A 4,435-nucleotide genomic window follows, 5' to 3' on the forward strand; every position below is an offset into this window, starting at 1 on the left:
TCCTGATAGATCATCGGCGCGTTCTTTAGCCCGAAGGCATGCGACACCACTCGAAATGTCCGAGTGCGCAGACGAACGCCGATACTTTACGCGCTCGCAAGGTCATCATGACCGCCCAGAAGCCGCTTGCTGCATCCAGCGAGCAGAACCATAGGTAGCGCTCGAGATCTGTTAACAAGTCGTCGACTAGCGGCATTGCATATTCCATGATCGCGGTGATAGCATTCACCATCTTGTAATCAATGCAGAGCCGAATGTCCAGCCCGTTCTTTTTCATCACAATCACGATCGGCGATGCCCATGGACTGTCTGAAAAGACGATCAGTCCTGCACGCAATAAAGCGCGCAGCAGTTCGTACAGCTTGCCGAGAAATCGCAGCGGCACGCGTCGGGCACGCTGTTTAATTGGGGCGTGCCCCTGTGTGTCGATATCGCATACCGCTCCGTAGGCTGGCGGCGGCAGTGCGTTACCACTAGCAATCAGGATGTGCTCGTGGTTCTTTAACGTCGCGACTAGACGTTCTCGGCGTTCAGTCGACAGCTCAGGATCTGCAACATTAGGCGCAGTGTAGTCAATTGTCGTGTTGATCTCTTTCGGTCAGATCAGGCAGGAATGCCAGCTCCTTCGCGTAGTCGTCCAAGCCAATGTTGTAAGCTGGGTGTTCGTAGAAATCATTTCTCGTATCCTCCGTTGCTTCATTTCCATCGGTTGTTAACACTCGAGCAACCGAGATGTATGTTCCGTCCAACGCCGCTACGGATTCTTCCCTTGACTCAACATTGGCATCCGTTTTGATTTCAACAGTCGGTACTTGGTCCATCTCCTTCTCATCCTGGTTTCCCATCTCTGGGCCACCTGCCGAGTCGTCGTTCGCAATATTGAATGCGTGGGCCGTCGACATATTGGGTTGTTGATTTTTGTTCCGCTCCTCGTTCTGCCGCTGTCTTGACATTTCGGAATTCGCACCAATCTTGCAATGAATACTCGGTGCCGTACTCAACACCTTCTGCGCGATGCCTGTATCTTCGGAGTAACCACCGGTGGCTCGTTCGCAGATTTGGCGACACACAAGGCCGGGACAGCTTCGTCAAAACGGGTGACTCCATTCAATCCAGTGCCGTGACTTGTCGCTTCCGTGGTCACCCCTGACTGGACACTAACACTCGTTGGCGTATGTACCACGTTTACCGGCCTCATTAGTTCGTGTGTACGCACTACCGAGGCTTCGTTCGCGTTATTGCCTCCGCCATGGGTTGTCGTGTAAGTGTCCAAAGGTTCTGCGGAAAGCTGACCGTCGGCCAAATCCCCGGCTGTCACCCCAGACGCCAGACAGGCTTCCACTCGTTCACGCTCTTCCAGGATCAGTGCCCAGCGCTCTGCACATGTCAGACGATCACTAGAATCCACTAGCGAGTCTTCTAGAGGTCGTGCTAGCACCCCACCGGGTTCTGGGTAGTATGGTCGATCAACCGCTGAAGGCTGAGTTGCAAGCCATTGTTCGTAGATTTCGCATTCACGCTGAAAGAGCTCGCGGTCTCTACAACCTTCGTAGGCCAACACTTGCCAGTCTTGGTACTTCTTGGACTCCAGACGCACATAGCCGTCACCTCGTGGCAAATCCCCATCTGGAATCCACATCGCGATCGAGTCGTGTGCTGGTAGGTATACAGTTCGATCAGACACGTTGGTCAATCGAATGCTCTGAGGCCGTCCACGTCGAAACCTCGTCACTGATGAGATTAGCTTGTTCGTTCGACGAACCCACAGTACGTGTTCTTCCAGCCCGACTTGACGCTTCGCTAATCGATAATCTCGCCACTCGTGCGCTTGAATGTCCAACCGCTCGGGTGGCCCGGCGTTAACATGGGAGCCGTATTCTTCGCTGTCGATCATGTTCTTGGTCTTTATCAGCGGGATTTGGACTTCGTGCGGTAATTGCGCCGCGCCGTGGAACAGGTCCAACCGGATCCCAGCTGGGATCATAAAGTCGGTCCCGAGTACCACGTCGACGCCTGCACTATGCGCCATTACCCACATCTCAAAATCGTACACCATCTCCCATCCGAGCGTAATCTTGACGCACGCTCGTCGCGTCGTAGACACCTTGCCTTCGTTGATTCCTTGAATGTCAATGCGGCGTCTGTGATCAGGTACATCTCGGAGTCGCAACTTCTTGGCAAAGGTGTCAGTGATCACACTAACGTGTGCTCCTGTGTCGAGGAGGATCCTCGTTCGCTGGTCGTTCACAGCGCCTTGCACCAGAGCTCTCATTCTGATCCGTCGGTCGAATTTCTTGGTCGACCACCACCCCTGTCTCTCGCCAGGGTTCAACTTCATCATCTTGAAGTGACCCTTGGGCTCGTCTCGCGCTGCACTCGAAACCAAGCCGAACGAACCCTCGCTGGTGCCCTCATCAGCATCAGCACACTCCACTCTCTCTCCAACACCTCCACCGAGGATTCTACTCCTCTCCTTTTCATTTTTCGTCGCGTTCACACTTGTTACGTAATTATCAGGCCATTCACTCTGCCCCATGAAAGCAAAGATACACTCTGCTTCCATTGAAGGCTCGGTATACTGTGGCAGCCCGATAGGGACCAACCCAGTTGTAGCTGGCTGTCTGCCTATTTAAAATGACGTTCTTGAACGACGGCCTTGAGCTCTGGCGGGAGTTCCTCCTTCGTGCCCTTAGTACGCACGAATTTGGCAAGGTCTTGGAAGCTGCAGAAAAGTTCGCATTGTCCATTATCGTGGAGCTGCTTGCAGAACTTGCATTGCTTGTTACAGTAGTGGGCGGAGTGACTCATGCCACCGCACACCGCGCATGGTATGTACTGTGGGCGTCGGTTGTCGCGGTTGAAGTCACGTCGACCGCGTTGGTCCTGATTGAACCCACGGTCACCACCTCGGCGATCTTGATTGAAGCCATTCTCGCGATCAGGCGTGTTTCCACGCGGTTGACGGTTGTCCGAACGTGCGTAGGTGCCTTCAGCAGCTGCACGGCGCTCGTTTTCGTTTGCAGCAGCGGGGTATCGGTCGTTTTCATCCAATGAGAAATCGCCATCCGTAATATCGGGCTGAAAGTCGTTGTACTCATCTTGGACATTGTCGTAAGCGTTCGGATCTTCGTTTGAATACTCGTTGCCTCCTTGAGCAGCTTCACGACCTTCTAATTCAGCTAGTAGGTCATCCACCGTGGCTTCAATGAGCGTCACTCTTGGTTTGTTGCGGTTGTCATCGCGGCGACGGTCATCACGCCGATTGTTGCGGGCGTACCCATCGTCGCGTCGTGCGTCACGACTCTTGGAGTATCAGTACTCACTGTCACGCTTGGCCATTCTCTCCTTGCCCTTGAGAACATCTTCGATGATCTCTTCGAGCTAGTGAATGTCGGCGACTCGGGCGTGGTAAAGGCTCTCCGCCAACTTGTCATCATCGCATGTTGCAAGGAAGTGCTGTACGTGTTCTTTCGCGTCGCGACCACTCTTCTCGACATGTAGACGTGCGGTTCGAGCGTAGCCATTCAGCCTGTTTATGTAGTCGCACAGATGTTCCTTACGTTCCCGCTTGGCATAGTAGTAACGTGACAGTGCCGTCTGCGTGAACTGCGAGCAGTAGTAGCGGATGAACGCATCGCTCAGCAGCTTCCACTTGCGCTTCGTCTTCTTCGGACGTTGACGGAACCAATGAATGGCTCCGTCCCGGAGACTTAGCTCAAATGGAATGCACCATTTATCGGCATCTGTGTGGGTTCCAGTCATTTCACAGACGAACCCACGGAGCCACTGCATACAGTTCTCGCTCTTGTTGCGAGAGCCTGAGAACGGCGTGATGCGATCCAGCGGTTGGTGCGAAGTCATTTCAATCCTCGGTGTTGGGTCCACGTCGTTCAGCGTCGCTAGCTCATTCATCTGACGCATCAACTCGAGTTGAGGATCTTCCTCGTCGAATGTACGCACCAAAATGTCATCGTCACTGGACGAACCATCGCTGTCGACTTGACGACGTCCGGCACCACCTTTGGGAGCTCGCGCACCGCCTCGGCGACCGAACGAACCCTCGTTACTTGCGTAAATACGTTGCATACGACTCTCCGAACGTGGCGTAACCATGTGTGAGTCTTGAAAGTACGGTGAAGCTTCGGTAGTGCCAAAGGCACCACGCTGAGCTCCACGCTTGGTCGGAGGAGTACGAACGAGTCGTTGGGGCGTCGGCGGCAGTGGAATCTGTGACGGATCTTCATCTTGAATCATCGGTCGACTCACAGGCTGCTTTCCGGCATTGATGCCAACAGCACCAAACGCCTTCCGAAGCTTCTTCTTCCATTTCTGGAGAGCAGCTCCGGCTTCGTGTGGACTCCAATCCTGGAGCGACATCGTCGATGGGTACGTCTCGTTCTCGAACCCCAGCGACAACAGTAGCGAAACTGAATCC

Source organism: Phytophthora infestans, genomic scaffold, assembly GCF_000142945.1.
Source record: "Phytophthora infestans T30-4 supercont1.91 genomic scaffold, whole genome shotgun sequence".
NCBI lineage: Eukaryota > Oomycota > Peronosporomycetes > Peronosporales > Peronosporaceae > Phytophthora > Phytophthora infestans.